This window comes from Dermacentor andersoni, chromosome 7 (genome assembly GCF_023375885.2).
Source record: "Dermacentor andersoni chromosome 7, qqDerAnde1_hic_scaffold, whole genome shotgun sequence".
Lineage (NCBI taxonomy): Eukaryota > Metazoa > Arthropoda > Arachnida > Ixodida > Ixodidae > Dermacentor > Dermacentor andersoni.
In genome coordinates, this window is record NC_092820.1 from 20,874,908 (window position 1) to 20,902,635 (window position 27,728).

A 27,728-nucleotide genomic window follows, 5' to 3' on the forward strand; every position below is an offset into this window, starting at 1 on the left:
CGTGAAGGCAGCACTGGCGATGGAAGCTGCTGCCAAGGGCGCCGGTATGGTTACATGTGCGACTGGCTCACCATCAGCGGAAGCGGTGTAACAATTTGGCAACAAAGGGTGCCACCTGCAGTCACTGCATTGGTGCCCACTCCCCGTCACAGTGCCAGTTCTCCCAAGCACGATGCTTCACGTGTAGGAAAACTGGGCACCTGGCACGGGTACGCCGAGGGAGGAGGACGAACAGTGGACAGCAGCAGCAGCCTGGTTCAAGCCCAGATTCCACACAAGCCTGCAGCCAGGGTAGCTGTCGCAAGGGTATTGAGCGCGGCCACACACACATGCCATTTTATGTGCTTCCTAAACCAATGCTTTAAGTGAACTTAAAGGGACACTAAAGGCTAATACTAAGTCGACGTGGACTGTTTAAATACCATCCCAGAAACCTCGCAATGCTTGTTTCGTGTCAAGAAAAGACTTAGTTTACAAGAAAATTGCACCTAAAGGGTCCGAACACCTTTTCGAAGTTCAAATCTCCCGCCATCCAACCGGGGGAGTTGTGACGTTGCATATGCCATCATTGCCCTTTGCTGCCATCGTGGCTGAGGACCTGCCGGTTTTCGACATGTGACACACAGGCCTTGTTTCGTCGCCTGTGCCACCGTACATGCTGCCCGTTGAAGTCTGCGGGCACTCCATTTCCATAGAGCTGGACATGGGTCAGTGAGTCAGTCGTGGCCAGGAAACCGTTTAAGTGTACCTTCCCCGGCGTTTCCGTCGAGGCTTCGGGCGCGATACTGCGCAGTTACTCCGGGCAGCTCTCCCAGGTTCAGAGTCAGGCCCAGGGGTGCGATCGGAGATGGTTGTTCGGCGCGTTCGTTCGGTTACCGGCGCGCGCGATTGGCCTACTCCGCGCCGACGTCGCCAGCCGCGGGGCGCCGCCCCGTTTTTGGTGACGTCAAAATGACGACACGCTCCTGTCAATCATCCGCCCACCGAGCATTTCGTCCGACCGCGACGGGAGTTGAGAAGTTTGGAGCGATCATACGGCTTCGCATGGCGCGTCTGGTGGATTGGATTGGATCCACCAGGCGGCCTTTTCGGCTGCGGATTGGCACGTTCAATCCAATCCATAGTTTAATTCTAGAAAATGGCGCTTCCGTTGGAAACTTAGGTTGTTGCGCTGGCGTTTCTAGAGGAAGGAGGAGAGCGGGTGGCGGTGCGAAACGCGTTTGAAGAAATGGCAGAAAGTGAATTCCGGCGTCGTTTTTATTTCTCGAAACAAATAATTCGTTGGTTGTACAGAGAAATCGACAACATCCTCGGTGCCAGCGAGCCACTGGGATGTTGTCGCTGCCTCTTGAAAAGTGCGCCACTCTTCCCATCGTTTTTTTTTTTTCTTTTTCCTTCTCGCTGTGCGCGACACCACCTAGGGACGACGCAAAGAACCTAATAGTTATAAATTGCAGTAGTCACACGTACTACTATTTGAAAACGTGTTTGGGCTTGAGAAGAAAAAATACATTTTTTTAGATAAAGATTTCATTCAATTGGAAGACGAGAAACATTTGGCTTTGTAGTATACTGTTTGCAAGCAGACGACAAACGACGGAGGCAAACTTCCGGGGAGGTCACCGCTTCCTGATTGGCTGCTCTCTCCGCCCCGCTGTTACAAATTTTGCATACTGCAACTTTGTGACGTTGCAGCAACTGAACAGAACGCGTGTCGAACAAAATATCTCCGATCGCGCCCCAGGTCAGCGTTCGCTTTGGCGACAGAGAGGCAATCTTTCCCCTTTACTTAACCAAGGGATCGTCGCCGACGTTTCTGGGCTGAAACTGGTACAGTTATGTGCCTCTACAAAAAGATATGTGTCAACAGGGACTACCCATGGACGAATCGCGATCTGATTCATCTGAAACATAAATGTGGTGGCAAGAAACAGCTTCCAAATCTAGCACACACTTTTCAGGAAAAATGCACACAGTAAGAAACCAATTTTTGTTTCCTGCACTCTGTCCTCTTTCACGTTTGAACAACCCAAAGAATTCTGCCGCTATTTGTCTAATAAAAAACTGTATGACAGAGATACAAGCATTGGGCATAAGCATTGATGATTCCTCTGTAATTTCAAAAGATTCACCGCATTTTTTTCAGTTCGTTTTTATGCTGACGACGTCGCACACACACATGCCATTTTATGTGCTTCCTAAACCAATGCTTTAAGTGAACTTAAAGGGACACTAAAGGCTAATACTAAGTCGACGTGGACTGTTTAAATACCATCCCAGAAACCTCGCAATGCTTGTTTCGTGTCAAGAAAAGACTTGGTTTACAAGAAAATTGCACCTAAAGGGTCCGAACACCTTTTCGAAGTTCAAATCTCCCGCCATCCAACCGGGGGAGTTGTGACGTTGCATATGCCATCATTGCCCTTTGCTGCCATCAGTGAGTAAAACGGCGCCCGACAGATGGCGGTGCTGAGCCAAGACAGATTAGAGTCACTGGAAAAAAATTTTTCCAGTGACTCTAATGACAGATAAATTCAGAGTGGCGGATTCACCGCTGCAGTCGCTTTTTGGCCAAGTGGCATAGATCGTTTGGGCATTCTGCGACATCACATGGGAGTTCACTTCTCTGCTACTTGCGATCTGTGCAAGTTTCGCGAGCCAGCAAAACCAGCCGTGCACTACGCGATAACTACTGAAACGTGAAAGTGTGGGCAGCATGTTGTCAAGAGAAAATGAAACCGTTCGACCGCACACATCGTTGTCAAGGGTAACTTCAATGAGTTACTTTATCTGAACATGAAATAGAACCGGACAAGTAACATTTTATTTCGTCTAATAATAATATTGTTACAAGAAGAAAGCAGGCCCACGAGTGTAAAATAACGTATATTTACAACTGGCATATATGGCGTTCAGGCAACTGCCAGACTTCGTCTTCGTCTAGTCCAATTCAACTTCTTCGTTCCCTTCACCGTAACATCACCCTCCCGGTGGAGTAGCTCCGTCCCGGTGCAAGTTTGGACGGTCGTCCAAATCAAAGATGTCCCGAAAAGATGACAGGAGGTGACGAAGAGCTGTTGTTTGCTCGGAAGGAAGGTCAGGGGCGATCATCTTAGAAACATTGTCCGCAGGCGTCGAGTATGGAGGAGTGGGTGACAAAGGTCCGTTGGTACTGACGAAGGATTCAGAGGTCAAAGAAGAAATCTCAAATTCTTCCAAAGGAGTGACATGTGCTATGGCGATACCGTGGGGCAGCACATGCGACGAAAATCCAAAATTGAGGATGGGCACGCAAGTGCAGTTTTCGCGGATCCGGATTAAGGTGCTCGGTACGTAGGGCAATATTGCGCGACAAAACCACGTCAATAAGCGGCGACACGACGTGCTCGCCATCAGGTACGGGAGGACAGGGCGTCAGGAGGAAATTTGTAGCCGCCTGTGGAGACAGCCTTGCAAAGTCAGCAGAACATAAGCGGTGTGAAGCACAAGTTGTTGCGTCGGCAGGAAGCAGCAGATCCAACTGTACAACACCTGCGGAGCAGTCAATTTGGGCAGAGTGTTTCGAAAGGAAGTCGAGGCCGAGAATTAGGTCGTGTGGACAGTGTTCAAGGACGATAAAAAGAACAACGGTATAATGGCCCCCAATGGTCACACATGCTGTGCACATTCCAAGGACAGGTGAAGTACTCCCATCGGCGACTCGCACAGTGCACGGTGCGGCGGGTGTCAGAACCTTTTTGAGCCTTCGGCGGAGAGCAGCGCTCATAACTGAAAGCTGCGCTTCTGTGTCAACGTTAGATCTAACAGGAACGCCAGCAACTTCAATGTCCAGTAGGTTTCCACATGTAGGCAGGGTCAACAGAGGATTTGTGGGCCGGGTCGGAGTTGCAGCTTCACCTCCGGGAGCTGCACCGCCTAGTTTCCCAAAGCAAAGCGACCGGTTGCAGAAGGGGACGAAGAGCGGTGAACGAGAGGCGAACGGGACCTACGACCTTGCCGAGACGGGGAGCGGCTGGATCTTGGTGGAGCACTGTCGGCGTTGATGTTCCTAGTCGGCGTATAGGGCGAGAAAGTACGATTGTCTGGTACTTGGCGATAGTGACTCGGAGACGACCACCGAGGAGGCGACGACCAATGGTTGCGGCAATGACGGGCGATGTGTCCAATACCGGAACAATTAAAACAGATAGGTTTATCATCCGCTGTGCGCCAGTCAGCTGGGTTGCGACGAGGGGATGGAAAGCTTTGCGTCTGGGAGCGAGCGGCCGGAGAAATCTGGTAGGTGTTTCTATGGCGGACCGAGCAGAGAGATGGAATGCCCAAACTTGCTATTTCCTCCCGAATGAGTGCTTGTATAAGGGAGATAGCGGGCACACTTTCCCGACAGTCAGAACGAACTGGAGCCGGAGCCATGGCCTTAAGCTCACGGCGAACAATGCGCGCGATTTCTTCCGGTCCTGTGGGCTGAACGAAGCGCGGCGGGTCTTCGCAAGAAGATGTCGCGGCGGTATTGGGCAATCGGTCGAAAGTTCGAGCGACGCGGCGGCCCTTCGCTTGTTCGAAGCGCCGGCACTCCTTTATAATTGCATCCACAGTGGCACAATCCTTGCACATTAGGAGATTGAAGGCATCGTGTGCAATACCTTTCAATATGTGACCAATCTTGTCTGCCTCGGTCATGTTGTTATCAGCCTGGCGACAGAGGGCCAGCACATCCTGTATGTAGACGACATAGGATTCTGTGGACGTTTGAGCGCGACACGCAAGTTCTTTTTTTGCCGCCAGCTGACGACCGACAGGTCTGCCAAACAGGTCTTGCATTTTTTCTTTGCAGACATCCCAGCTCGTTAGGTCAGCTTTGTGTGTGTCATACCATTGCCTCGCAGTTCCTCTTAGGTAAAATATCACGTTTGCTAGCATCATTGTTGGATCCCACCTGTTGTTGTCGCACACTCGTTTGTACATCGTAAGCCAGTCCTCGACGTCAGCGTTGTCCGTGCCACAAAATGTCCCTGGGTCCCGCGGATGAGTGAGGATGATCGTTGGCACGGGCTGCTGAGGCGTTGTCGCTTGTGTCGGTTGATTTGCCATTGCGGCGGCAGGTAGATGACGTCCGCTGCGAAGTTACGTGATTGTACCCCGCACCTTCCACCAAAATATTACAGGACGAAAGCAGGCCCACGAGTGTAAAATAATGTATATTTACAACTGGCGTATATGGCGTTCAGGCAACTGCCACACTTCGTCTTCGTCTAGTCCAATTCAACTTCTTCGTTCCCTTCACCGTACCAATATACAAGGATGTTTTGTGCAATGAGTGGTTGAGCACTAGAGACGAATTAAACTGAGGAGTGCGTTTGTCCTCGGGCAAGTACTTGAATTCCCCGGGGGAGTCTCTAATCATGACCTGCATTTACCTGAATTTCTCTATTATTAAGGCTCTGTTCGTGATAATAGTGACGCCTTAGAGACTCTCAAGCACTAACCTATCACTTTAGCTTGACTTAATATTTGCCTTTAGTGTCCCTTTAAACTTGGTTGGGATTGCTGGTTAGTAGCTTTGGTAAGTCATTGTGATAAAACGAGTGCTTGGCATTCTGTATAGCAAGCATGATTTTTCAGCTTCGAGGTATTTTTCTCAACCAGTCTGAGTGCCGCTGCATTTGGCTGAACTGAACAGCCATTTCTTTTTGTTTTCTAGCTCTTATAAGTGTGAAGCAAACCACGACTTATTGTGATTAGTATAAAAGGTTACCCTTGGGATTAACATGGTAGTGAGCAGATGTAATTTATTTTTGAATAATGACCAATTTTCATAATAGTGTGGGTGTGAAACATAGATTTGTACTCGGGAAAAAATAGGTATTAAGACCTTCCGTTATTGCATCGCACTTCCCCTTATAGTAAAGACATATTGTTTTCGCGGATGTGTGCTCTGGGACGGAATTAAATGAGAATATACATAGGTGCGTGGACATGCCTGGCAAAAATTTTGCGTAGAAAGTCAACATTCCTGTAAATGACTGCAGTTTTGTAACATTCTGCAGATAAGGTGTGCACACAATAGCTTCTACGTTTTTTTCTATTGGATGAAGGCCCTTGCCGTCAATGCAATGTCTGAGGTAAATGACTGCCGATTGTCAAAATTTGCATTTGTCATATCGTAACCTAACAACTTTTAATCGCTCTCCGTTATCACCTTTCTTCTCCGACAAGATTACATCATCAAGGTAGGTTTGAACGCCGAGTAAACCACCGATAATCGTGTCAATTTTTCTCTGGAAAATCGACAGTGCGAACGATATTCCTAACGGAAGCCGACTATATGAAACTAAGCCTTTGTGCGTATGGCCATCTCGAAGCAGAAGATGGAGCGGCTGTAGATGCACCGACAGGTTTGGCAGGAAACTCCTGTAGAAGTTGATGAGGCCGAGGTAGCTCTGAAGCTCCTTCTTGCTCCAGGGCTTAGTCGCCCTGAGCACAGCATCAACGTTGTGGGGAGCCGGGGCTAGGCCTGCCTGGGAAATGACATGTCCCAGGTGCTCAACACTGGGGGCCAGGAAAATGCACTTTTCCCGCTTGAGCTTGAGACCGGCATCCTGCAGTCGTGCCAGGACAGTGTGCAGGTTCTGCAAGTGGCCCCCGTCACCAGGATGTCGTCCAAGTACACCGCCACATGCCTCATGCCCCTGAAGAGGTTGTCCATCTCACTCTGAAAAATGGCCGGGGCTGAGGCCACGCCAAATGGTAAGCGCGTGTACTGCAAGAGGCCCAAAGTTGTCGATATTGTGACATACTTCTGGGAGGCATCCTGGAGCACCAGCTGCTGGTAAGCATCTCTGAGGTCGAGCTTGGTAAGCTTCTGTCCACCGGACAACGCTGACCAGAGATCTGCAATCCGGGCAGCGGGTATTTCTCAATGGTAGCAACGGGGTTGATGGTAACGAAATCCCCGCAGATCCTGACACTGCCATCTCGCTTGAGGACTAGTACGATGGCAGCGACCCACTCAGACGTCTTGACGGGCACCAGGATGCCCTCTCGCTGCAACTGTTGCAGCTCCTGGATGACCCCATCCTTCAGGATGAACGGCAGTAGGCGAGACTTGAAAAAATGTGGCCGAGCTCCCTCAGGTACATAGATGCCAGCTGTTGCGCCTGCGAATGTGCCCACCCCTGGCTGGAACAGGTACTTGAACTCGGTGAGGTGGCTGGAGACGTCTTTCACCACATGCAGGCTGGCTTCTTGGTACTCTGGCAGACAAACGCCCAGTGCATGAATCCAGTTTCGCCGGCGAACCCTTGGTTAAGTAAAAGGGAAAAATTGCCCCCCCCCCCCCCCCTGTCACCAAAGCACGGTGTAAGAGTAGGATAGGTGAGCGAACGGAAAGGGAGAGGTACCGCTCCGCGCCGGGAGGATAGTGCAGTAGTTAGCCGGCAGTTCAAGAGAGGGCGCACCAAACTGTGGCCCGCTAGGGAGCTTCAGTGCGCACGTGCGCCCTTCGTATTGCCCGCGTAGCGGCTGTTACGCGCCTCTTCCCGTCCGGATGTCGCCTTTGTGTGGGTCGTGTTTGTTGCTGATCCACTGATGACATGGGGAAGTGCTTCGTGCCGTTTTGTAAGACAGGCTACAAGTCTTGTGCGGAAAAGTTATCACTTTTCAAGCCACCGAATGACGACGCCAGGTTGGAGGCATGGAGAAGAGCAATCCCGCGCAAAGATCGCGTGCTGCAGCGGACGGACCGTGTGTGTGAGAAACATTTTGCTCCTCATTTTATTCTAAAAACGTGGTCCTCTGAAATAGATGGTCACGTTCTGATGTCAGGGAATAGAAGAGCCGGCCTAACAAAGGACGCTGTGCCTTCAATTTTCGAAGGAGCACCGAGTTACCTTACCAAGAAGATCAATAGTCCTAGAAAAAGAGTGAAGCGGATAGAGAAACCTGCAGCAACTTATGTGCGTCCCCCGAATTACACCAGCATATCTGAGGGTTCATCACATGGTGTGGAAGCGTGCAAGACCGCAGCCACGAAGAGGAAAACAGCGATGGCATTGAAGCTTTAAACCACTCTTCATTCGAGTACTTATTCGACTTCGCAGCGAACATGTGCTTACCAAGGTCATCGTGGGCAGTACATCGGATCGATGAAGAGGGGATCAAAGGCGTTCTGGTCATTGATGCTCGCATAGTGTACAGTGACGGAAGCTGCTGTATATTTAATAAGAAGTCTTTGCACGTAAACTCAGACATGGCGGTCCAAGCCTACATTTTCGACAGGCCAGTCGACTGCACAGCAATAGGAATCAGCCCGTCTGTCTCAACAACATCTGAACTTGAGAGCATGGTAAGAACTTTTGACAATGCGAACGTTTGCTGCGGCGGACCAAGTTTAAAAAGCTTTTCGTCTCTGCTGCCAGAATGTGCTTATGTGGACAACGAAAAAAAGTGGAGACATAACAAATGCCCGTTATTATCACCTGCAGGTGGCATATGTCGGCCATGCAGTGGCCTCCACAAAACACTGCAATTGCATGCTGATCGCCAAATGGCAAGGGCAAAACAAAAGGTACCGCTTCAACGGATCAGGCTTTCTGCTGTGAGGAAAGGTGTACCGTCAGCCCAACTTGAAAGAATCAACGCATTGCGCCATGCAAAAGCCACTGTACTGCGGTCTCGAGCACGACTTTTAGCACGAAACAAATTACTTATGAATCAGCTGAAAAACTGCCAGCAAGAATTCGCAAAAGTGAAAGAGGAAGGGCTCGCAGAGAAGCTAGAAAGTGTTGATTTACCTGCAGCACAGTTGCTTCTTGTAAAGGAGTGCATTGCTGCAGCTAAATGCACGACGAAGCAGAACAGAAGGTACACTGACGACTGGCTGCTGCTGTGCCTTTTGCTAAACATCCGAAGCCCTGCGGCATACTCTTTTCTGCGCAGCAATGCCATATTACCTCTGCCATGCGTTTCCACTATCAGGAAGTACATCAGCCTAGTGGGGCTGAAGTGTGGTTTCGACGAAGCGTTTTTTAAGGCCCTTAAAATGAAAGTTGCCCCGAAACCAGCATTTCAACGAAGAGGGATCCTCATTCTTGACGAGATACAAGTTAGAAAGGAGATGATGAAGAAATTGCGGCCACTGACCAAGTCAAGGTGAAAAAACACACAGAGACGTTTCGGGACCCGTACGGGTTCCTTGGTCACACTAAAAGCGGGCAAGAGCCGCGAGGTTCGCGGCTCTTGCCCGCTTTTAGTGTGACCAAGGAACCCGTACGGGTCCTGAAACGTCTCTGTGTGTTTTTTCACTTTGACTTGGTCAGTGACCGCAATTTCTTCATCATCATGTTACCTGACCAGACGAACTTTCGTCGAACTCTTGACTACATTAGAAAGGAGATCACGGTGAACTCACGAACACTGACATATGCCGGGCTTGTTGACTTTGGTGAGAATAACAGCCAAAGCAATGAGCCGGCTGATCACGGGCTCGTTTTCGCCTTCGCACCGTTCGGAGAAAAATGCTTGCAGCCAGTGGCTGTGTTTGCCTCCAAGGGACCTACGAAAGGGACGCTCCTAGCACAGGTACTGCTTCAATGCATTGTACACTTAGAAGAAGCGGGCCTTTTAGTTGATGGTGTTGTTTGTGATGGCGCCTCTACTAATAGAGCAATGTGGAGACAGCTTGGAATCAGCGGTGCTCTGGGGCATGTTGTAAATGCCTTTGAGCACCCACTGGATACATCACGAAAGGTGCATGCGTTTGCAGACGCACCTCATCTCTTCAAGTGCATACGCAATCGTCTGTATGACAAAAAAGTGTTGAAGAAAGGCGGAAAGTTCATTAAATGGTCTTGCTACGACGCCCTGTTTGTAGCAGACACCAAAAACGCAACTGAGCTGAGAGTATGCCCAAAATTGACGTACAACCATGTTAATCCTTCTAACATGCTTAAAATGAGAGTGAAATTGGCAACCCAAATTTTCAGCAATTCCGTAGCAAAAGGAATTTTGTTTTACGAACGTAGAGGAGCACCTCGGCTGGTTAATGTCGAACCGACCGTTGAGTTCACAATCTTTATGAATAACTTATTTGATGCCCTGAACCGGCGGTTTCCAGGAGAAGGTCTGACTATAGACTGCAATGATTTTAAAGTTCTTGAGAGAGCCTCTGATTGGCTTGACGAATGGGAGGAAGAAGTTACAAAAGGAGAAATTCCTCAAGATCTCTTCCTAAGCCGGTCAACTGCGGAAGGATTAAGGGTGACGCTCAAATCTGCTCGTTAGCTGTCAATCTTCCTGTTGAAAAAGTGCGATTTCAGGTATGTCCTGACCGGAAAAATGAATCAGGACCCGTTGGAATGTTTTTTTGGTGTTATTCGACAAGCGGGTGGCCAAAACGAACATCCAACTTTCCCAACGTTCTTGCAACTGTACCGTATGCTGTCGCTTTACTCCCTCCTGAAGCCACCGCGGTTTGGTAACTGTTCAGCTTCCGAGAAAGAACAGTACGGCGTTGTGACCTTGGCTGACTTAAAGAACGCATATAACAGCTCGGCATCGAAGGAACTGAACAAGCTGGACCAGCTGAAAGAGCGGCTCGACGGCCTAATCGACGAAGGGAGCTGGGAGTGCGATGAAGTGTTTGAGTATGATAATAACGATGCAAGTGTTGTTGAGTGTATAATTTATTATGTTACAGGGTTTGTATCCAGGAAAATTTTCAATCAGACCTCCTGCACTACGTGCAAGAAAGCACTGGAGGGTCAGAAAGGCTCGTCAAAGGTGCCCGAAGCTGAGCTTGTTAATTGCAAAACAAGGGGCAGACTCGCGCACCCTAACATGCACCTCTATCGGCTTTTCATGGAAGCTGAAGAACATTTCTCTAAATACGCAAATCTGGGAGATGCCTACGACAAAACAATTGATGCTGTACTAGAGAAGTTCACTTTCCCTTGTACTATCCACAGGAAGGACATTCTCGCCAAGCTACTCCATTATTATATAAGCCTTCGTATGCGTCAATACTGCCGTCAGTTGAAACGCAAGCACGTTGAAAAAGGCCAGGACTTGCGCAAAATGTCCAAACTTGTGTGACCACAAGGAGCCGAGCTGAGTGTACTGTTTGTTATTTTGATTGTATGCACAACAGTCGAATTTAGGTGTTCCGTGTGTAATAGTTTTGCAGTGACTAATTTTTGCTTCATGTGTGAAATAAACACATAAGTTTCTACCTGGGTTGTAAATTTTTCTGAGCTACGGAAAACACCCACTATCATCCTCTCAGAAATCGCATGCAGTTCTCGCGTAACAGAACTAAGGCATGCGTTCAGCCGCTTGCACACACAGATATTCATTTATTTCCCCATCGGAGGGCCGTAGCCGCTGGATTCTCAAACGCGACTGGTAACTTGATGCGCCCTTCATCTCATTCTTTAGTGAGAAGTAAACGCTGTTATAACTGAGAAAAATTGCAAACTATGTAATATTGGCTTGCTTGGTTCCCGCTCCACCAAAGCTTCTTCGTAGCGTTATCTGTCGTCTTGCGCGAGCGTCGATAAAGGGGCTTTACGCTCGGCCTGATCTGCGGACAACTTTTTCAGAGTTAACGATGATTCACAGTATAACAAACGCCTAAAAAATCAGCTGATGACCGCAAGTTTCCCCGGAGCTGCATACGGAGACGCTGTGCTAGAGCCACGAACGGCGCCGCTACGGATGGATGGATGGATGTTATGAGCGTCCCCTTTGGAACGGGGCGGTGGCTTGCGCCACCAAGCTCTTACTACTATGCTGCCTAATATCCTACCTATGTTCACCAATGAAAAAAAAAAAAAAAAACACTATGAACTACCACGTCCAAATTTTCTGATACCCTATTGCGAACTGTGCTTTTGTACGTCTCCGTCTTTTGTCGTTTCCCTACTTTTCTTCCACCAATCCTCCAATCGCCTCTTACTGATGTCTATTGCGGACCTGTTTGCTTTACCACTGCTCCCGCTGAACCCAAGGGCTTCAAGGAGGCCAGTGGTGCCTAAATCGACCGCTGGGTAGACGTCCTCACATTCTAATAAAATATGTTCCGTCGTTTCCCTAGCTTTACCGCAGCAAGCACATGTTTCTTCTTCATTCTTATATCTCGCTTTATAGGTGCGTGTTCTAAGGCATCCCGATCTCGCTTCGAAAAGTAATGAGCTTCCCTTTGAGTTATCATAAATGGTTTCTTTCCTAATTTCGTTTTTTCCCCTTAAGTAGTTACTCATGGCAGGTTTCTTTTCCATTGCCGCCACCCATGAGATTAATTCAGCCTCTCTGACTTTCCGCTTGACCTTCTTTGTTGCTGTGTTGCCCACCCCACAGGCCGCATACTTGCTGGTAAGCTTCCTAGTTTTTTTCCTCCACTGTGAATCAATGTTTTGCCTGTACAGATACCTGAACACTCTCCCAGCCCATTTACTTTCCTCCATGTTCCTCAGCCGTTCTTCGTACTCAATTTTACTGCGGGCTTCCCTCACTTCAAAACTAGTCCAGCCCATATCCCCTTGCACAGCTTCATTTGTAGTCTTCCCGTGAGCGCCCAATGCGAGGCGACCCACTGACCTTTGGTTCCCGTCGAGTCCTGATTGTACCCCTGATTTAAAGCAAACAACCGCATTTCCAAAAGTAAGTCCTGGAACCATTACCCCTTTCCACATACCTCGGAGGACCTCGTACCTATTGTATCCCCATAGCGCTCTGTGCTTCATTATGGCTGCATTTCTCTTCCCCTTGACTGTTATGGTTTTTTCCTGTGTTTCCATATATCCGTTGCCTTCGTTTATCCATATACCAAGGTATTTATATTCTGTTACCCGAGGTATTTCTTGGCCCTGTATCTCCACTGTCTGTTCACTGTTTTCATTGAATCCAATAACACCTGATTTTCTAACACTAAATTTCAAACCTAACTTGTTGCCTTCCTGTCCACAGATATTAGCCAGACGTTGCAAATCACTTTGCTTGTTTGCGAGCAACACAATGTCGTCCGCATAAAATAAACCTGGGAGCTGCTGCTCTATTACTGTACCTGCCTGTTTGTATGAGAGATTAAACCCGATATTACTTCCTTCTAGCGCCCTCTCCATCCTCACCATGTACATCATAAACAGCAGCGGGGATAAAGGGCACCCCTGCCTCAGTCCCTTGTTGATATGAACTTTCTCCGCGCTCCTCATCCCTTCCCATTCAACGCAAACAGTATTTTCTAGGTAAATCTCTCTCAAAAGCTGTATACAATCGTTACCTAAGCCTTCCCCTTCCAGAATATCCCACAAAATGCTGCGGTCTACGTTGTCGTATGCTCCTGTAATGTCCAAAAAGGCCACATACAACGGTCTGCTTTCTGCTTTTGATATTTCAATACACTGAGTAAGAACAAACAAGTTATCATCCAAACGCCTACCTATTCTAAAGCCATTCTGAAGCTCTCCCAAAATGCCATTATTTTCTGCCCATGCTTGAAGCTTTAATTTGACTGCCTGCATTGCTAGCCTGTATATTACCGATGTAATGGTCAACGGTCTATACGAGTGAATTCTGTCTTTCTCCCCCTTACCTTTATAAATTAAATTCATTCTACTTTGTCGCCAACTGTCTGGTATTCGTCTATCTTTTAAAGTTTTTTCAACTGCTTCCACGAGAGCTTCCTTACTTTTTGGTCCCAGTTCATTTATCAGCCTAACGGGAACCTCGTCTAGCCCTGTGGCTGTGCGCTTAGGAATTTTCTCTTCCGCTTTCTTCCAGTTTAAATTTGTAAGCACTAGCTCCTTTCCCCCTTGGGTCTCTTTCATGCTCTTTTTTTCTTCAAATACAACCTTGTCCTTGCCTTGGAAAGATTCGGCTGTTACTTTTTGGATGTAATTTATTGCTGCTTCTCCTTCCAGTCTGTTTTCATCTTCGTCTAGGATATGTTGTTGTATTGTTGTTGCCTTCCTGCCTAATAATTTTATGTGATTCCAAAATATTCTAGGTGCGGCCTTCTTTTTCTCACGTATTTCTGACAACCAACGTTCACTTTCACCTTTTAATTTTGCTTGCACCAGTATTTGAACCATATACTTTTTCTCCCGGTATATTTCCCATTTACTGGTTACTTCATCCTGTGGCAACTGCGCCTTCTTTGCCTGCCTGTGCTCTCGAGATGCTTTCTGTCGTTCGGCGATGGCTTCTCGTATCTCCTTGTTCCACCAGCTTTTCGGTTTCTTTTTTCCTTTCCAATGAACATGTTGTTTCTCTTTCCGTATTTCTGTCGTTACTACACTTAGAAGCTCACCATATTCCCACCCCTTACTTGGCAACTTGCCAATTTCTTCCTCCACTCTAGTGACTATATTTGCTATTTGTTCAGCGTTCAAATTTGGACTGGCCATTTTGCTTTCGTTGCTCTCTTTCCCAACTACATATCCCATTTTCAAAATGATGCGTTTATGGTCACTCCCTATGCTGCTAAACCCTTCCTCATCGATGACCATTTCTCTCAACTTATCATGAATTCCTTCTGTCATCAGACAGTAATCAATGGTCGATTGCCGGTTTCCCACTTCCCACGTGATCTGTCCTTCACACTTAGGCCCTGTATTCACGATCACGAGATTATGTTGCTCGCAAAGGTCTAGCATTGACTTCCCGTTATTGTCGGTATAGCCGTCTAAATCCTGTATGTGGGCATTCATGTCACCTAATAGGACTATCTCAGCACCATTCCCGAAACCCCTGATATCAGCGCTTATGCATTCCACTAACTCTTTATTCTTCTCTGTGCAATTTATTCCGGTCCACAAATACGTAACTCCAAGCCAAGTTTCTTTCCCACTCATTGTACCTGATAACCAAAGATGCTCTTGACATTGTGAATTTACTCTTTTCCATTTGGCTCCCTGATGGATGAGCATTCCGACTCCCCCTCCCTTTCTTTCCGACTTAGTTCTGTTGCACCCTTCCCATACATAATTCCCAATAACTGGCGGCTCTTCTGAGTCTCTAAGGTGCGTTTCTGTAACCGCATACACCCCTATTTGTTCTCTATGTAACTGCTCCTCAATCTCTGCCCACTTTTCCTTTCTTCTGCCGCCCTGCATGTTTATGTAGCCTATTGCATGGCGAGCTCTTGTTCTTGTTTTCCTCCTTTTCCTGTTATCGACGGCGATGCTCTTCTGATGTTCCCCTAGGGGACCTTCTTTATTACTACCTACTCTGACCTCCTGAGCGCCCGCGGGCCCCCTAAAAAAGCAACAGCGCGACCCCCAAGTCGCCAGCCCACTTCTCGTGCTAGCCTGTAATTGAAGTGGATCCCATCTCGTTTAAAACCACCACAACTTCTCACTTCCCTGTTTACTTCGACAACCTCGAAGCCTTTCTCTCGGCTCATTTTCCATATTGCCTCATTGGCAGCCATTACGGCTCTTTGTACATGACTGTCACGCACAGGCACCTCCGGCACCGTGCACACCACGATCTGCACCTGAGGGGATAGCTCGCGCAAGTCGTCCACCCCCTTCGCCAAGCGCTGGGCTAGTCCTGGCCCTTTCCTGTTCAGGACGTCATTTAGCCCACCTGCTACTACGACAAGGTTGCGCACGTGGGCATTTTCCGTGAGCTTTTCTTTTGCTCGCTCCATGACAGAACCCAGTGTCTGCCCTGGAAATGTCCCTACCGCCACTCTTTTGTCGCCTTTCACCCTCTCCACAATTGCTTTTGAGCACCCAGCCATGTTTGAGTCGCCAGCGATAATCACTCTTTCATTCTCTCCTACCTCTCCCTGCTTACCGGCTTCCTGTGGCTGCAGCGTCGCCTCACTCGGGGCGTGTTGCGCTGCTTCGCTATAGCTACGCCGATTCACCGGCGGCGAGCTGGCGACCGCTTGCTTTGGCTCCCTGCCTTCCACTTTGCCCTCGCTTTGGTGTCCTGACCCGACATTATCCGCTGCCCGAGTCTCAAGAGCGTCGAGCCGCCTTTGCAGTTCGGCGCTCCGTTCTTTCGCCTCCCCAAGCTCGGCCACAGTCCTCACCAACTGCGCGGCCTGGGCCGCCTCCACCTTGACGAAATTTTCAACCTTCGCCTCCAGTGCTACCCGCTTCTCCTGCTCCTCCCTCAGGTTTGCCTTAAGCTCTTCAAACTTAGCCGCCCAATTCCCTTCCAGTTTTTGGACGGCTTCCCTGACGCCCTCGCACGACCTGCACGTGAAGCTAGACCCCACCGCGTCTGCTAAATTCTGGAATTTAGTCTCGTCGAGGAAGCACCAGCGCAGGCACTCGTCGCACTGCACTTGCTCCCCGTCCCCCGCGGCCTTCACGTTTTTCGATTTCATCGCTAGGCCTACGTCCCTAGACCCAACGAGCAAGTTCGCCAAATCACTCACGCAAACCCGACCTCGACCGCTATCCCAAACAAAAACAAAGAATTATCACTCCCTACTCCATGTAAGAATCCGAAGCGCTAGCTGAAAGAAATACCCCCTAGGCCTAACGGGGGAGCCGCCAGACCTAGACAAAGCCGGTACGTTTCCTACTCCTACCAAAAATTCAAAATTTGCGCCCCTACTCCATGCAAAAGAAAACACTTCAAAACACTAGCTAATAAAGATAAAAGAGTACTTAGCTACGAACGAAGTCGCTGAAGCCTCGTCCACAGGAGCGTCCGCGAGCCACGAGCCACGACCTACGGGCACAAGTTGGAAGCGCCATCTGTCGAGCGAGAAGGAAGCACAACAGTATAGTCCGAGGGCTGGCGGCGGCGTTCGCTCACCTAAGTTGTCTTTCACCGTGACCGGGAGTCACATAACGCAAGCAGCCCCATCCGAGCACAAAGTTTCAAGGGCGTTTTGGCGAACAAGGCCGGCGCGGCATCTCGCGGAGTCTGCGGAACCTACGGAGCGCATGGATGTCAATTTTGAAACATTATGGGTATAAAGTTCTCAGAAACTTTTGATGTGAAAGGTGCATTGGCATTTCCAAAGTTGTGCTTTAGATTTTCAAGTTCAGAACTTTGGGGGTTTATTGTTGTTATAAACATTTGACGCCAAAGGTGCACCGACTTTTCTGAAGTTGTACATTGGAACATACAACGAGACAAGCCAAATCAACACACTATCAGACAAGTTGCCAAAGCACACAGCGAAGTCCAATGAGACGAAGCGTTGCGGTGGTTCATTTGTGGCGTCATGTCACACACAAAAATATTATTACGTACGATATGATCGGTAAATACCCGAGAGATGAGCCGCCGTGAGAAGTGGGTCTGTGCCCTTGGCGCGAGTGAATGTCGGCCTGGTGCTCTGGCTCCAGTCTCGTGTAAATAGTCTGTAAATAGCCTCTTTTGTCTGTGTCTTTCTACATGTAACATTCTGGTGGAGGTCAGCGATCCCCGTCCTCGCCACGGAACTCCGGAGTGGTCGGTACGTCGAGCTTGTCACCATGCCTCCCGGTGACGAGCCCGCCTCTGCAACGGCTTCGGCTGGTCCGACTGCTCCCGTCGTTACGGTTGCCCAACATCGCGACCCTGGTGTGTTCTCTGGCCTGGAGGGACAGGACGTTGACGAATGGCTGAAGCTATATCAACATGCCAGCGCTAATAACAGGTGGGACCCAACCATTATGCTCGCCAATGTCATCTTTTATCTTGGCGGGACGCCTCGCGTGTGGTACCAGACGCATGACGAAGAGATCAGCAGTTGGGACTCTTTCAAAGAAAGTGGCATAGTTTAAGTGGGAGACGCTGCAACGTCCGCCATACACCTCAGACCTGTCGCCTTGCGACTTTTGGGCACCTGAAGAAACAGCTCAAGGTAACCAGATTCGTGTCGGACGATGACGTGAAAGAGTCAGTTGCAGACTTTTTGAAGCAGCAACCCAAGGAGTTTTATGAGACTGGAATCACACGACAACTCGTTAGTCAATGGAACAAATGTCTAAATGCTCATTAAGACTACTTTTAAATAAAGTACCCCATTTGTCATATATTCGCACTGGCTCACTTTCATTTGACTCGCCCTCGTATATCTTGCAGAACTCCTGCTTTTTATACGTGCTCTCTGTTGCGACTTTAATTTCGGTGCAATTACTCACGATACACGACTGGCGACAGCTGTTCCTGCGTAATACATTGGAACAAATGAGAGCGTCATTTTACCGATGTCAAAGATTTTTCACTGGCCTTTGCATGTGTACAAAAATATAAACAAGGTTCTTCAATGACAGTCTAATTAACATATTTGTCCTCAACCTGTTCATTTCATGGCCTTTACATTTTTCGTATCAGTGGCATGCACTGCTTAGCTGGTTTCGAACTGATATAGTTCTAAAGTTCGTGCAATATTTTCTTTACTTGTTAAATAGACAAAAACATGGAAGCATTGATATCAGATATTGTGGGCACAATTTTTGGCACATACGGGTATATTCCTTTATGAAAAAAAAATACATATTTTACTTGTTTTGACAGTGCGTAGCGTTCAACAATTCGTTGGCAGCATCTTTGGCAATGACAATGCAGTTATTATTTATGTAATTGATCCCTCTACAAATTGTTTAAAAGGAAGCTTTAGCTCGGGCCCAACTCCGACGCAGCCTATTCAAATACATGTAAAAGGTAGAAACGCTTTTCTGAGATAATATCTGGATCGCTTTTAATAAAATTTGTTGCATTTTAGAGAGAAAGTTGAATTCTAGTGTCTGTTGAAAGCGGAAATTCGATTCAGAGCCTGAATTTTGTTTAAAATATATTGAGAAATTCGAAAGTTCGAAAATAATGGAAGGACGACGTTTACTAACTAATAGCTCTGCATCAAGAACAGATATCGCGCTTCTATAGACGTCATCTACTATAACAGTCAAAACGGACAAATTTGGTATGTCAATTTGTATCTTACGTGAATTGGTTAGGTTGTGTGCAAGGGTTCCGCAAAAGCATTATTTCCATAATACAAATTTTTTTTAGATTCATGTTTAACATATCAATTTTTTCCGCTGTAAATGTACTATTCGAGGCAATTCACAGAATTGTGACATCATTTTACATTGTTGAGTTACAGAGTTTTAAACGTGATACTTTCGTTTACTGAAAATTGGCGATTTTTGCCAATCTTTAATGAAGAATTCACAACCTATATGAAAAATAAAAATAAGACAGTTACTAGAATTTAAGTTTTTTGTTTTTAATGCAACAAACTTCGTCAAATTTGGCGCAGTGGTTGCCGAGAAAAACAAATTCTCCTTCTACATGTATTTAGATAGTAGCACCCGAGCTAAAGCTTCCCCTTAAGGAGAAGGGCGAGCTGCAATGTGAGCCCCCCCAGAACGAAATTTCTGGCTACACCACTGGCACACGCGTATTAGTGTACTGTAGAAGCAAGCTGCTCAACCTGTGCACGCCACAGCCAGAAGCAGTGCCAGTCAGAAGTGCAAATGAACCAGGTAAACAATGATGCCAGGCATTTACTCAATGGTCCAGACCAAAAAATGCACTCTTGGGAAATTTGACTGATAACGAAGTTGCATTAAATACAGACTACAGTATCTATTAAAAGGTCAAATGAAAATTAAGTTGGTTATATAGTTAACTTGATACATAGTATCACAATCATAAGAAGCCAACAAAGACTCTGATGACAGCATAGGGGAAATTACTTGTACTTATTACTTGAATTAAATGAATGATAAATTAATGGAAATTTAAGTGAATGAAGAAAGAACTGGCCACAAGTGGAGCACAAACCCACGTCTTCGCTTTCGCGTGCAATGCTCTTACCAATTGAGCTACCACGGTGCCGTTTTCTCATCCACTTTCTGAGGTATCTATGTTTATCTGCTAGAACTAAACCTTGGAGTGTCAGCCAGCACCACTACATGCAGCCTTGATGGCGGATGTGGAACATCCTTTATACCACAGCTGTCATGTGTATGTGATCTTTATGGGTGAAGGCAACTGGTTAATAAACCTACACATGCTACCTGAAGGCATCAATGCTGCTGGATTCAAGGCCTCGCCATGTAATGGATGAGAAGAAAGGAAACTGAGGGCCTCATTTTCATTAGTCATATCATTAGCGCTCAGCTCTATGGAATCCTTGTTACCATATTTCAATTAGATAAAGGCATTAATGAGTTATGGCCACATTTTGAAGACATGACATTTCACTGTGAACACGTTTACGTTTCAGATGGATCCGATGATTCATCCATGTGTAGTCCCCGTTGAAACGCATCTTTCTTTAGAGGTCCAGGGTCAGGCCCGGGTCAACGTTCGCTTTGGTGCACGGTGAAAGACAACTTAGGTGAGCGAACGCCGCCGCCAGCCCTCGGACTATACTGTTGTGCTTCCTTCTCGCTCGACAGATGGCGCTTCCAACTTGTGCCCGTGGCGCTTCCAACTTGTGCACCACCTGCTCCGAGACAGGTGGTGGTTGGTCGTGGCTCGCGGACGCTCCTGTGGACGAGGCTTCAGCGACTTCGTTCGTAGCTAAGTACTCTTTTATCTTTATTAGCTAGTGTTTTGAAGTGTTTTCTTTTGCATGGAGTAGGGGCGCAAATTTTGAATTTTTGGTAGGAGTAGGAAACGTACCGGCTTTGTCTAGGTCTGGCGGCTCCCCCGTTAGGCCTAGGGGGTATTTCTTTCAGCTAGCGCTTCGGATTCTTACATGGAGTAGGGAGTGATAATTCTTTGTTTTTGTTTGGGATAGCGGTCGAGGTCGGGTTTGCGTGAGTGATTTGGCGAACTTGCTCGTTGGGTCTAGGGACGTAGGCCTAGCGATGAAATCGAAAAACGTGAAGGCCGCGGGGGACGGGGAGCAAGTGCAGTGCGACGAGTGCCTGCGCTGGTGCTTCCTCGACGAGACTAAATTCCAGAATTTAGCAGACGCGGTGGGGTCTAGCTTCACGTGCAGGTCGTGCGAGGGCGTCAGGGAAGCCGTCCAAAAACTGGAAGGGAATTGGGCGGCTAAGTTTGAAGAGCTTAAGGCAAACCTGAGGGAGGAGCAATAGAAGCGGGTAGCACTGGAGGCGAAGGTTGAAAATTTCGTCAAGGTGGAGGCGGCCCAGGCCGCGCAGTTGGTGAGGACTGTGGCCGAGCTTGGGGAGGCGAAAGAACGGAGCGCCGAACTGCAAAGGCGGCTCGACGCTCTTGAGACTCGGGCAGCGGATAATGTCGGGTCAGGACACCAAAGCGAGGGCAAAGTGGAAGGCAGGGAGCCAAAGCAAGCGGTCGCCAGCTCGCCGCCGGTGAATCGGCGTAGCTATAGCGAAGCAGCGCAACACGCCCCGAGTGAGGCGACGCTGCAGCCACAGGAAGCCGGTAAGCAGGGAGAGGTAGGAGAGAATGAAAGAGTGATTATCGCTGGCGACTCAAACATGGCTGGGTGCTCAAAAGCAATTGTGGAGAGGGTGAAAGGCGACAAAAGAGTGGCGGTAGGGACATTTCCAGGGCAGACACTGGGTTCTGTCATGGAGCGAGCAAAAGAAAAGCTCACGGAAAATGCCCACGTGCGCAACCTTGTCGTAGTAGCAGGTGGGCTAAATGACGTCCTGAACAGGAAAGGGCCAGGACTAGCCCAGCGCTTGGCGAAGGGGGTGGACGACTTGCGCGAGCTATCCCCTCAGGTGCAGATCGTGGTGTGCACGGTGCCGGAGGTGCCTGTGCGTGACAGTCATGTACAAAGAGCCGTAATGGCTGCCAATGAGGCAATATGGAAAATGAGCCGAGAGAAAGGCTTCGAGGTTGTCGAAGTAAACAGGGAAGTGAGAAGTTGTGGTGGTTTTAAACGAGATGGGATCCACTTCAATTACAGGCTAGCACGAGAAGTGGGCTGGCGACTTGGGGGTCGCGCTGTTGCTTTTTTAGGGGGCCCGCGGGCGCTCAGGAGGTCAGAGTAGGTAGTAATAAAGAAGGTCCCCTAGGGGAACATCAGAAGAGCATCGCCGTCGATAACAGGAAAAGGAGGAAAACAAGAACAAGAGCTCGCCATGCAATAGGCTACATAAACATGCAGGGCGGCAGAAGAAAGGAAAAGTGGGCAGAGATTGAGGAGCAGTTACATAGAGAACAAATAGGGGTGTATGCGGTTACAGAAACGCACCTTAGAGACTCAGAAGAGCCGCCAGTTATTGGGAATTATGTATGGGAAGGGTGCAACAGAACTAAGTCGGAAAGAAAGGGAGGGGGAGTCGGAATGCTCATCCATCAGGGAGCCAAATGGAAAAGAGTAAATTCACAATGTCAAGAGCATCTTTGGTTATCAGGTACAATGAGTGGGAAAGAAACTTGGCTTGGAGTTACGTATTTGTGGACCGGAATAAATTGCACAGAGAAGAATAAAGAGTTAGTGGAATGCATAAGCGCTGATATCAGGGGTTTCGGGAATGGTGCTGAGATAGTCCTATTAGGTGACATGAATGCCCACATACAGGATTTAGACGGCTATACCGACAATAACGGGAAGTCAATGCTAGACCTTTGCGAGCAACATAATCTCGTGATCGTGAATACAGGGCCTAAGTGTGAAGGACAGATCACGTGGGAAGTGGGAAACCGGCAATCGACCATTGATTACTGTCTGATGACAGAAGGAATTCATGATAAGTTGAGAGAAATGGTCATCGATGAGGAAGGGTTTAGCAGCATAGGGAGTGACCATAAACGCATCATTTTGAAAATGGGATATGTAGTTGGGAAAGAGAGCAACGAAAGCAAAATGGCCAGTCCAAATTTGAACGCTGAACAAATAGCAAATATAGTCACTAGAGTGGAGGAAGAAATTGGCAAGTTGCCAAGTAAGGGGTGGGAATATGGTGAGCTTCTAAGTGTAGTAACGACAGAAATACGGAAAGAGAAACAACATGTTCATTGGAAAGGAAAAAAGAAACCGAAAAGCTGGTGGAACAAGGAGATACGAGAAGCCATCGCCGAACGACAGAAAGCATCTCGAGAGCACAGGCAGGCAAAGAAGGCGCAGTTGCCACAGGATGAAGTAACCAGTAAATGGGAAATATACCGGGAGAAAAAGTATATGGTTCAAATACTGGTGCAAGCAAAATTAAAAGGTGAAAGTGAACGTTGGTTGTCAGAAATACGTGAGAAAAAGAAGGCCGCACCTAGAATATTTTGGAATCACATAAAATTATTAGGCAGGAAGGCAACAACAATACAACAACATATCCTAGACGAAGATGAAAACAGACTGGAAGGAGAAGCAGCAATAAATTACATCCAAAAAGTAACAGCCGAATCTTTCCAAGGCAAGGACAAGGTTGTATTTGAAGAAAAAAAGAGCATGAAAGAGACCCAAGGGGGAAAGGAGCTAGTGCTTACAAATTTAAACTGGAAGAAAGCGGAAGAGAAAATTCCTAAGCGCACAGCCACAGGGCTAGACGAGGTTCCCGTTAGGCTGATAAATGAACTGGGACCAAAAAGTAAGGAAGCTCTCGTGGAAGCAGTTGAAAAAACTTTAAAAGATAGACGAATACCAGACAGTTGGCGACAAAGTAGAATGAATTTAATTTATAAAGGTAAGGGGGAGAAAGACAGAATTCACTCGTATAGACCGTTGACCATTACATCGGTAATATACAGGCTAGCAATGCAGGCGGTCAAATTAAAGCTTCAAGCATGGGCAGAAAATAATGGCATTTTGGGAGAGCTTCAGAATGGCTTTAGAATAGGTAGGCGTTTGGATGATAACTTGTTTGTTCTTACTCAGTGTATTGAAATATCAAAAGCAGAAAGCAGACCGTTGTATGTGGCCTTTTTGGACATTACAGGAGCATACGACAACGTAGACCGCAGCATTTTGTGGGATATTCTGGAAGGGGAAGGCTTAGGTAACGATTGTATACAGCTTTTGAGAGAGATTTACCTAGAAAATACTGTTTGCGTTGAATGGGAAGGGATGAGGAGCGCGGAGAAAGTTCATATCAACAAGGGACTGAGGCAGGGGTGCCCTTTATCCCCGCTGCTGTTTATGATGTACATGGTGAGGATGGAGAGGGCGCTAGAAGGAAGTAATATCGGGTTTAATCTCTCATACAAACAGGCAGGTACAGTAATAGAGCAGCAGCTCCCAGGTTTATTTTATGCGGACGACATTGTGTTGCTCGCAAACAAGCAAAGTGATTTGCAACGTCTGGCTAATATCTGTGGACAGGAAGGCAACAAGTTAGGTTTGAAATTTAGTGTTAGAAAATCAGGTGTTATTGGATTCAATGAAAACAGTGAACAGACAGTGGAGATACAGGGCCAAGAAATACCTCGGGTAACAGAATATAAATACCTTGGTATATGGATAAACGAAGGCAACGGATATATGGAAACACAGGAAAAAACCATAACAGTCAAGGGGAAGAGAAATGCAGCCATAATGAAGCACAGAGCGCTATGGGGATACAATAGGTACGAGGTCCTCCGAGGTATGTGGAAAGGGGTAATGGTTCCAGGACTTACTTTTGGAAATGCGGTTGTTTGCTTTAAATCAGGGGTACAATCAGGACTCGACGGGAACCAAAGGTCAGTGGGTCGCCTCGCATTGGGCGCTCACGGGAAGACTACAAATGAAGCTGTGCAAGGGGATATGGGCTGGACTAGTTTTGAAGTGAGGGAAGCCCGCAGTAAAATTGAGTACGAAGAACGGCTGAGGAACATGGAGGAAAGTAAATGGGCTGGGAGAGTGTTCAGGTATCTGTACAGGCAAAACATTGATTCACAGTGGAGGAAAAAAACTAGGAAGCTTACCAGCAAGTATGCGGCCTGTGGGGTGGGCAACACAGCAACAAAGAAGGTCAAGCGGAAAGTCAGAGAGGCTGAATTAATCTCATGGGTGGCGGCAATGGAAAAGAAACCTGCCATGAGTAACTACTTAAGGGGAAAAAACGAAATTAGGAAAGAAACCATTTATGATAACTCAAAGGGAAGCTCATTACTTTTCGAAGCGAGATCGGGATGCCTTAGAACACGCACCTATAAAGCGAGATATAAGAATGAAGAAGAAACATGTGCTTGCTGCGGTAAAGCTAGGGAAACGACGGAACATATTTTATTAGAATGTGAGGACGTCTACCCAGCGGTCGATTTAGGCACCACTGGCCTCCTTGAAGCCCTTGGGTTCAGCGGGAGCAGTGGTAAAGCAAACAGGTCCGCAATAGACATCAGTAAGAGGCGATTGGAGGATTGGTGGAAGAAAAGTAGGGAAACGACAAAAGACGGAGACGTACAAAAGCACAGTTCGCAATAGGGTATCAGAAAATTTGGACGTGGTAGTTCATAGTGGTTTTTTTTTTTTTTTCCATTGGTGAACATAGGTAGGATATTAGGCAGCATAGTAGTAAGAGCTTGGTGGCGCAAGCCACCGCCCCGTTCCAAAGGGGACGCTCATAACATCCATCCATCCATCCATCCATCCGTTAGGGTGCCTCGATGTCCTCCTCGCCCGCCGCTTCGTTCAGGGTGGAGACAAGTGCGTCGTCTGCTACGGCGTCCGCCATGTTCTTGCCCGCTGCGAGCGGCGCGTTGTTGGCGCGCGTGTGGATGAGCGGTTTGACGGAAGCAATGCGCTTTTTTGATTACTTCGACTACGAATTTCTCTACTATTAAGAAATATTTTTGCGGCGAAAAAATATGTGCGCCTTCCCTAGAGTCCCTCTTTTATGCCAGCTCAACTTCCTGTTTCTATTTAGTGTCGTTTTAATGCTGTCGTCTGGAAGTACCCTCGTAAAACGCGTTGCAACCATTGATCAGCGGCCTGGCATGTTTTGTTTACGAACTGTAAATACAGAAATTAGGTTGCGCGGCAATTCCTTTGTTTTACAGTGGGAAATGATGCGTTAAACACAAGCGTTCATAGAGGAATGCAAAAATTGCTACGCTGCCTGCATTTCTGTTCTTCGCGAAGAGTTAAGCCGTGAGCCTGTGTTGCTTGTGAGCATGTTGGTATGCAGCCCTGGAAATTCCTATTGCATAAGAAGATGCCGGTGGTAAAGAAACGAGGTCAGTAAGTGACGAGTAGATACGTGATTTCGGTCACGACGTTTGGGTCGCCATGCAGGTTTTTATTATGTCAGCTGTCAGGAGGTGTCAATTGCCACAGGTCTTTCGTAGATCTCAGACCAACGACCAGAAACTACAATGAAGCCTTGAATTAACTTGAACAAAATAAATTAGAATGTCAGCTTGCAGCTCAGTTTGATAAGTTGGAAAAAAAGCGGATACCTTGTACAGACACAAGGTGAAAAATCAGCACGCACAGCAAAGTAAGAATAAACACACGAGTGAAAACTATATTAAAAGAGTAACACAAATGAAACGAAAGTTTTTGAATTCTGGCGATATGCATTAAAATTTAATTTCAGTGTTCACTGTAGGCTCACTCCTGCACACGTCTTGCTTGCATGCCCGTCAAGTCCCGTTGCCGCGGCTTGACGCAGGTGCACACGCAGCCTCAGTCTCGCGTAGTTTGACACAAGGAGCTTTTCCACTGTTTCTTTGTGTTCCTGACAGGCGCCCGTTACGCCCCACCGCAACATCTTTGTCAAGTATGCGGTTACAGCCTTCAAAGGAGATTTCATGGTGAAAACGCTTTCCCTCCAGGTGGTGATACCATTAAAATGTTCCTCGCAAGATTTAAGAACCAGCATGACTGCATCGCTTGGGTAATGAAGGTTGCTGCCTTCAGAGACGTATTCCTTGAGGGACGTCAAGTACGCATGCTCACTGCTGCTTGAGCCTAACAATGCGGGCTTGCACTGCTCGCAGTGGCCAATAGATTTGAGGATCCCTTTTATAAGAAACCCACCGATATGAAACAAAATCTTGCACTCAGCTGATGTTACCTCTTCGACAAAGGGGATCTCCGAGTCGTCGATAGCTTCAATCTCGGCTGCCGTTTGTTCTTGCATACCTGCCGACAGCAGGTCGATCAGGTACTGTGCGTCATCGACATCGTAGCTAGTCGTTGACGGTGTGTGGAAGAATTGGCTGACACAAACAAGCTTCAACGCACACTTCACATCGTAGGCGCTTGGAACAGGCTTCCTGAGACGTATAACCGAAAATAGATTTTCCAAGCAGTCCTGGAGCAATCGGCTCGTGAGGAAGAACTTGTAGCCTTCACTTCTTAGAAGGACATCCTGCAGGCGAATGATCACAGCTGTGGCTATCAAGAAACCCGCCTGTGAGGGCTTCCATTGGTATGTGCTCCCCATGTTTGTTCCCCGAATGGTCTCAGACGCCAAGCACAATACGTCTATGGCTGCGTGATATTTGTCCATGTGTTCAAGACTCAAGGCAGTTGATGGGTGTCGTGATGACATAAGAGCATGCCACTTAAAGACAAGCTCTAAAAACCACGCTGTAGTTTCCGCCTCCGGATCCAAGATCTTCTGCTTTATCAAGTACCGAATCCCGGCAGGAGCTTCTCGAAAAAACTGAACGGTCACTCCCACCTTCATCTTCGTAAAATGCCCGTTCGACACGTGGATGTCCGAGAGCTTTGGCGCGACTTTCAGCTCCCGTTTTTTGTCAAAGTCTACCACTGCGCGCACGTGCTCAAGTTTTACTTCCCTTGAGGGTAGGTCATGTTGACACTTGGTTGCATCACTAATGGTGAAAACGACAGAACTCAAAAGTTGGCCCCTGATATTCTTAAGTACGTGTGCAGCATCTGCAGTGAAGAAGAGTTCTTTGTCTTCTAGACAAGGATGTGGTATCGAGCATATGGT